We start from the raw sequence: 7,496 nt of genomic DNA, 5'->3' as shown, positions 1-7,496 counted from the left end.
TCCCTGTCACCTCCCCATGTCCCCTCCTGCCACCCCCATGTGTCCCTTGTCACCCCGTCCCTTGTCACCCCCTCATGTCCCTGTCATCCCCTGTCCCTGTCATTGCCCCCTTGTCCCCAATGTCCCTTTGTCCCCATGTCCATCCCCCCCCACGATGTCCCTGTCACGCCCTGTGTCCCCGTCGTCCCTCACAATGTCCCTGTGTCCCCAATGTCCCTGCCCCACCATGTCCCCCTGTCCCTGTGACCCCATGATGTCCCTGTGTCCTTTGTCCCTGTCCTCCCCATGACCCTCTGTCCCCCATGTCCCCACAATGTCCCTGTCCCTGTCACCCCCCCGTCCCTGTGTCCCCACAATGTCCCTGTCACCCCTCCATGTCCCCGTGTCCCTGTCCCCGTGTCCCAGCCCCGCCCATCCAATAAAGAGCTTTTCTATTCCTGCTGCAGCCGTGGGGACACCGCGGGGACACCGGGGGACATCGGAGGGGACACCAGGGGAGGGGACAGGGGGACAAGGGAGGAGACACAGGAGGGGACAGAGGGAAGGGGACACCGGGGGCAGAGGGGACATGGGAGGGGACACAGGCGACACCAGAGGGGACACCGGGGAGGGTCACGGGAAGGGGACAAGGGAGGGGACAGAGGGACACTAAAGGGGACAAGGGATGGGACACTGAGGGGACATGGGAGGGAACAGTGGGGACAGGGGACACCGGGGACGCTGAGGGGACATCGGGGAGGGGATACTGGGGACACTGGAGGGGACAGAGAGGACATCAGAGGGGACAAGGGAGGGACACTGAGGACACTGGGGAGGGACAGGGGAGGGACAGAAGGGACACGGGAAGGGGGAAAAGGGAGGGGACAACGAAGGGGACACCGCGGTGACACCCACCGGGGAGGGGACATGGAGGGGACACGGCGGTGCCACCCACTGCAGAGCCCACCCCCAAATCCCCTCCCTCATTTTAAGGCCATTTCCACTTTTTTTTTTTTTTTATTTATTATTTCTTCTTTTTTTTTTTTTGTTTTTTTGTCGCTTTTTATTTCGCGGCCGTTCAATTCCCCGCGTGAAAAAATAGCTCTGAGCCCCTCCCCCCGCCCCTCCCCCACCCGGGCCCCCGCCCCTCCCCCACACCCCCCCCGGGGGCCCCCCCGTTTGGCACAGCCCCTCCCCCCCCTTCCTGAGTCAGAGACCCCCCCCAAAACGGGGGGCGCGCCCCCCCCCCAAAAAAAAACAAACCCCGGAGATGGGGGGGGAGGGGGGATTGCACCGATCCCAGGGGAGGGAGGGGGGTCATGAATATTCATGAGGTGTTAATAAATAGTAATTAAAGGGGGAGGGGGAGCTCGTTACAGCGCAGCCCGGGGGGGGAGGGGCTGGAGACCCCTCCCCCCAAAAAAGCTCGAGGCGAGGGGGGGTTCCCCCCCCCCAAAAAACATGCAGCGAATTGGGGGGGGGGAGGGGGCGGCCAGGGAGCAATTAGTCCTCATTAGCATCTCATTTGCATAGGAGTCATTGCATAAGGCTCCCGCCGCGCTGGGGAGGGGGATGGAGCAGGGGTTGGGGGAGGGAGGGGGACCCTGATAAATGGGGACCCCCCCCCATGGGGGAGGGGAGGGCAGGTTTGGGTTGATTCAGGGGGTTTTGGGGGTTTTTTGCATATTACAATAAATACCGGCGGGTCGGACATGCAGACATGCTGGTCGGGGGGGAGGGGCGCCCAGGGGGGCCCCACCCCCCAAACTGCCGCCCCCAGGGACCCCCCCGGGAGGGGAGAACAGGTTTGGGGGGGTCCCGGCCCCCCCCAAAAGGGGGCGAGGCCTGATTTGGGGGCTCTGGCCTAGGTCCAGTTACCATGGAAACACAGCCTGCTCTCAAAGTGAGGGCTCAGGCTGCTCCTCACCATGGAAACACAGTCTGAGCAAAGTGAGGCTCGCCTAGTCCATTACCATGGAAACGCAGCCTGCCTTCAGAGAGCTCAGGCCTGCTCCTGTTACCATGGAAATGCAGCCTAGCTGAAAGTGAGGGCTCAGACCTGTCCCGTTGCCATGGAAACACAGCCAGGCCTCACAGTGAGGGCTCAGGCCTGCTCCTGTTACCATGGAAACGCAGCCGCCTCACAATGGGGCTCAGGCCTTGTCCGTTACCATGGAAAATGCAGCCTGGACTCGCAGTGAGGGCTCAGGCCTACTTCTGTTACCATGGAAACAGCCTAGCCTTGCAGTAGACTCAAGAAATGCAGTCTGTCTGCAGTAGAGCTTGACTACCTGTTACCATGGAAACAGCCTGATCTCAGAGTGAAGGTTCAGGCCTTGTCCTGTTATCAGGGAAATGCAGCCTGGCCTTGCAGCACTACCTAGCCTAGCCTCAGTTAACCATGGAAACACGTCTGCCTCAGCATACTGACAGCCTAGCCCAGTTACCATGGAAACAGCCTGCAACTGTAGCGAGGACTAGGCTTGTCCTTGTTACCATGGAAACAAGCTTGGCCTTGCAGCATGCCGGCCTGGTCCTGTTACCATGGAAACACGGGGCCTTAGCCTAGTCTTTACAGGAAATGCACCTGGACACAGCAGAGCTCAGCCTAGTCTACCATGGAAATCAGCCTGTTCACAGTAGACTCAGGCCCTAGTCTGTTACCATGGAAACACAGCCTGGGACTGTAGTGAGGACTCTGGCTTGATCTTGTTACCATGGAAACAAGCCCTGCCTTGCAGTAGTGCCTGGCCTAGTCCCATTACCATGAAACCAGCCTGCCATTCAGTGATCAGCCAGGCCTAGTCCATTACCATAAAACGCAGCCTGGATTCACAGTAAGAGTCAGGCCTAGTCCTTTACCATGGAAACCAGCCTGCCATCACAGTAAAGCCAGGCTAGTCCCATTACCATGGAAACACAGCCTGAATTCACAGCAGAGCTCAGGCCTAGTCCTGTTACCATGGAAACAAAGCCTGGACTAACAACAGAGCTCAGGCCTAGTCCTGTTCCTATGGAAACGCAGCCTGGATTCACAGCAGAGCTCAGGCCTAGTCCCGTTACCATGGAAACACAGCCTGCCATTGCAGTGAGGAGCCAGGCCTAGTCCCATTACCATGGAAACGCAGCCTGGCCTCACAGTAGAGCTCAGGCCTAGTCCCATTACCATGGAAACGCAGCCTGAACTCCTAGTGGGCCCGGTTTCCCCCCTTCTCCCCCCATCTTGGGGTGACGCTGCCACCACAGGGGGACAGGGGGGACACCTGGGCAGGGCCCTACCTCCGCCGCCGTCGTCCTCCGCCATCGGCGCGTCCGGCGGCTCCAGTTATTGCTTGGGGGGGTGTGGGGAGCCCAGAAGGGGGGACACACATGGCAAGGGGGACAGACAGACATCAGGGACACACAGAGGGGACACACGAGGTGAGGTGACACAAATTTAGGGGGGGGCTCCCCAAGTCCTGAGTGATCATGGAAAGGGGGGATGGACAATACACAGGGGGTGGGGGGGAACAACAAGGACACCCAAACCCCCCCAAAACCGGGGTGGGCTTGGAGGGACCCCAAATCTGGGGGGGGACACCCAGTCCAGAAAGTGCAGTGCAGCCTTTGGGGTGACACCGGGGCGGGGGGGTCCCCTCGTCACCCCCTTTCACAGTCTCTATGGGGGACACCCCTCTGTTTTGAGGGGGGGGGGGTGGGGTGTCCCCAAAATCACCCCCCCCCATTTCGGGGTGCCCCCTCCCCCCATTGCCACTGATGAGTTTTTCTTTTTCCCCATTTCCTGTTTTTTGGGGTGGGGGGGAAGGGGAGCAGGAAAAGGGGGTGGGGGTGGGGGGAGGGGCTGCCCCGCCCCCCCCCCCCTCAGAGGATGGAGGGGATGGGGGAGCGGGGGCGCCGGGGGGGGCTGGGGGAGCTGAAGGGGGGGGCGGCGGGGGCCACCCGCACCCCCGTGATGCTGTTGAGGCTCCGCGACTTCTCGTAGCCTTGGGGGGAGACAAAAACATTGGGGGGTTGGGGGTCAGCGCCCCAAAATAATCCCCAAAATACCCTCAGCCCCCTCCCCTTTTCATTTCCCAAATCCCCCCAAAATAGGGAAACCTGCCCCCCCAAAAAATGGGATGTGAGACCCCAATCCCATCCAAAAATTTGGGGCCCCCACAAAACTGGACAGGTCTCCCCAGCACCCCCCTCCGCCCAAAAAAATTGGGGACCCCCCCCAAGAATTGGGACCCCATCCTCCCAGGAAAGTGGGACCCCCTCCCAAAAGTTGGGAATCCCCCTAAAAGTTTTGGACGCCCCCAAAACTTGGGGACCCCTCCCCCCAGGAAATGGGGACCCCCCCCCAAGAATTGGGACCCCTTCCTCCCAGGAAATTGGGACCACTCCCAAAAATTGGGACCCCTTCCTCCCAGGAAATTGGGACCACTCCCAAAAATTGGGACCCCCCCCAAAGATTTGGGACCCCCTTCTAAAAATTGGGGACCCCCCCCATAGATTTGGGACACCCCCCAAAAAACTGGGGACCCCATTATGGGGAGGGGGAGCCCCTCCAGTTTAGGACCTCCCTGCAAATTTGGGGTACTCCCCCATAGGAGTTGGGGACCCCTCCCCAAAATTTGGGGATCCCCGAGGGGTTACTGAGGAGATGGAGGGGAGAACCCCGAAAAAGCCGGGAGGGTCCCCAGGTGTCTTTGGGGTTCCCAGGTGGTTTTTTGGGGTTTCAAGCTGGGTTTTGGGGTTTCTGGGTATTTTTGGGGTCCCCAGGTGTTTTTTGGGGTCCCCAGGTGTGTTTTTGGGGTCGCCAGGTGTGGTTTTGAGGTTCTCAGGTATTTTTGGGGTCCCCGGGTATTTTTGGGGGGGGGTCCCAGGTGCCGCCCCTCCCCCATTCCCCGGTGAAGCAGCGCCGCGGTGCGGGGATGGGGATTGCGCATGCGCAGCGGTGCAGAGTAGGCGGGGCCAAACCCGCAGAGGGGGCGGGGTTATGCGCGGGGGGCGTGGCCAGGGTGAGGGCGCCCCCTCCCGGCTGACCTGCGGCAACGTCGGGGGTCTCAGGCGGTGACGAGCGCTGGGGACAGAAGGGGAGAGGGGAGGGGTCACCCCGGGAGGGACCCCCCTAAAGGGACAGGGACACCCTAAAAGGGACAGGGACCCCCTAAAAGGGACAAGGACCCCCTATGGGGACAGGGACCCCCAAATAGGGACCTAAGGGGACAGAGACACCCCGAGAGACACCCCCCTAAAGGGACAGGGACACCCTAAGGGGACAAGGACCCCTAAATAGGGACAAGGACCCCTAAATAGGGACAGGGACACCCTAAGGGGATAAGGACCCTCTATGGGGACAGGGACCCCTAAATAGAGACAGGGACACCCTAAGGGGACAGGGACCCCTAAAATGGACAAGGACTCTAGGGGACAGAAACCCCCAAAGGGACAGGGACACCCTAAAGGGACAGGGACCCTCTATGGGGACAGGGACCCCTAAAAGGGACAGGGACCCCCAAAGGACAGGGCCCTCTATGGGGACAGGGACACCTAAAAGGGACAGGGACACCCCAGGAGGGTCCCCTCCTATGGGGACAGGGACCCTCTAATGGGGACAGGGCCACCCCCTAAAGGGACCACGGGACCCCGCTTATGGGGACAGGGACCCCTAAATAGGGACAGGAACCCGCCCAAATGGGGACAGGGACCCCTCCCCCGCCCCCCCGGGCATGGGCGGAGCCCGCAGGCAGCCCCGCCCCTTGCACGCGCGTGTGCAAGGGACACCCAGAGCCCCCCAGCGCCGGGGGGTCTGTGCAAGCTCGGCCCCCAGTTTGAACCAGTTTGGACCAGTATAGCCCAGTTTGGGGGGGCTGTGCAAGCTCGGCCCCCCAGTTTATCCCAGTATGGGGGGGCTGTGCAAGCTCGGCCCTCAGTTTTGGACCAGTTCCCCAGTTGGGGGGCTGTGCAAGTGGGCCCCCCAGTTTTAGCCCAGTTGGGGGCTGTGCAAGCTCGCCCCCCAGTTTAGGCACAGTTTGGAGGGGTTTGTGCAAGCTCGGCCCCCAGTTTGGACCATTCCCCAGTTTGGAGGTCTGTGCAAGCTGGCCCCAGTTTATCCCAGTTTGGGGGAGAGGCCAGACTGGGAGGCACAGCAGGAAGGGGGAGGGAGGATTTGGGGACCCCCCCCAGGAGGGTTTTGGGGTACCCAGGGGGGATTTGTGGTACCCCAAGGGGCAAATGAGGGGGTTTGGGGACCCCCAGGGGTATTGGGGTGACATTGGGGGGATTTTTCACAGGGGTCCCTCGGGGGAAGTTTTTGGTACCCCCCTATATTTGGGGTACCCTGGGCAATTTTGAGGTACCCTGGTGGTTTTTGGGGTACCCTGGGCAGTTTTTTGGGGTACCCGGGGTCCCCCTGCTCACCCACCTTTGCGCAGGGGTCCCTCGGGGGGAGTTTTTGGTACCCTCTATATTTTGGGGTACCCTGGGCAGTTTTTGGGGTACCCGGGACACATTTTGGGGTACCCTGGGCAGTTTTTGGGGCCCCCAGGGCAGTTTTTGGGGTACCCGGGACACATTTTGGGGTACCCAGGGCAGTTTTTGGGGTACCCTGGGGTGTTTTTGGGGCCCCCAGGGCAGTTTTTGGGGTACCCGGGGTCTCACCCACCTTTGCGCAGGGGTCCCTCGGGGGGCGTTACCATTACCCCCGAGCTATGGGGGTACCCAGGGCAGTTTTTGGGGTACCCGGGGCAGTTTTTGGGGTACCGGGGGTCCCCGCTCACCCACCTTTGCGCAGGGGTCCCTCGGGGGGCGGGGCATAGTCCGGCCCCAGCAGGAAGCACGCTCGGTCCCGCCCGCAGCGCTCGCGGCCCCCCCCGGGACCCCCCCCAGCACCGGGGGCGTTTTGGGGGGGCCCCAGGCCCCGCTCGTCGGGGGACAGCGGCTGGTCGTGATCGATGGGGGGACAATCCTCCTGCGCCAGCGCCGCGCGGCCCGCCTCGCCGTTGGGACGGGACTCTGAAACACGGGGGGACACCCCGAAATTGGGGTGGGATTCTGTAAGGATGGGACACCCCGAAATTGGGGTGGGAAATGGGGGGACAATCCTCCTGCGCCAGCGCCGCCCGGCCCGCCTCGCCGTTGGGACGGGACTCTGAAATACGGGGGGACACCCCGAAATTGGGATGGGAAACACCGAAATTGGGGTGGGATTCTGTAAGGATGAGACACCCCGAAATTGGGACAGGACTCTGAAAATGGGGACAGAGAATTGGGGGGGGGGACACACCCTGAAATTGGGATGGGGACACGGGAATTGGGGTGGGAACCCCCCCCGAAATTGGGGTGGGACATCCCGAAATTGGTGTGGGAAATGGGAACCCCCCCCGTTGGGACGGGACTCTGAAATACGGGGGGGACACCCTGAAATTGGGATGGGGACACCCCCAAAATTGGGATGGGGACACGGGAATTGGGGTGGGAACCCCCCCGAAATTGGGGTGGGACATCCCGAAATTGGGGTGGGAAATGGGGGG

At 61.5% G+C, this 7,496-nt stretch overlaps 1 long non-coding RNA gene across 1 annotated transcript; it reads right to left on the bottom strand.

The window, feature by feature from the left end:
* Window positions 1-2,882: 2,882 nt before the first annotated feature.
* LOC135441386 (uncharacterized) lies at window positions 2,883-7,341 on the bottom strand. The gene is made up of 3 exons (XR_010438484.1): window positions 6,748-7,341; window positions 5,008-5,044; window positions 2,883-3,962 (listed from the first exon to the last, which is right to left on the bottom strand). It is a non-coding gene; the product is annotated as an uncharacterized LOC135441386 (long non-coding RNA).
* Between the last annotated feature and the right edge of the window lie 155 nt (window positions 7,342-7,496).

Source organism: Zonotrichia leucophrys, unplaced genomic scaffold (genome assembly GCF_028769735.1).
Source record: "Zonotrichia leucophrys gambelii isolate GWCS_2022_RI unplaced genomic scaffold, RI_Zleu_2.0 Scaffold_272_69841, whole genome shotgun sequence".
NCBI classification, from domain to species: Eukaryota; Metazoa; Chordata; class Aves; order Passeriformes; family Passerellidae; genus Zonotrichia; species Zonotrichia leucophrys.
This window is presented reverse-complemented; position numbering and strand designations above follow the sequence as displayed.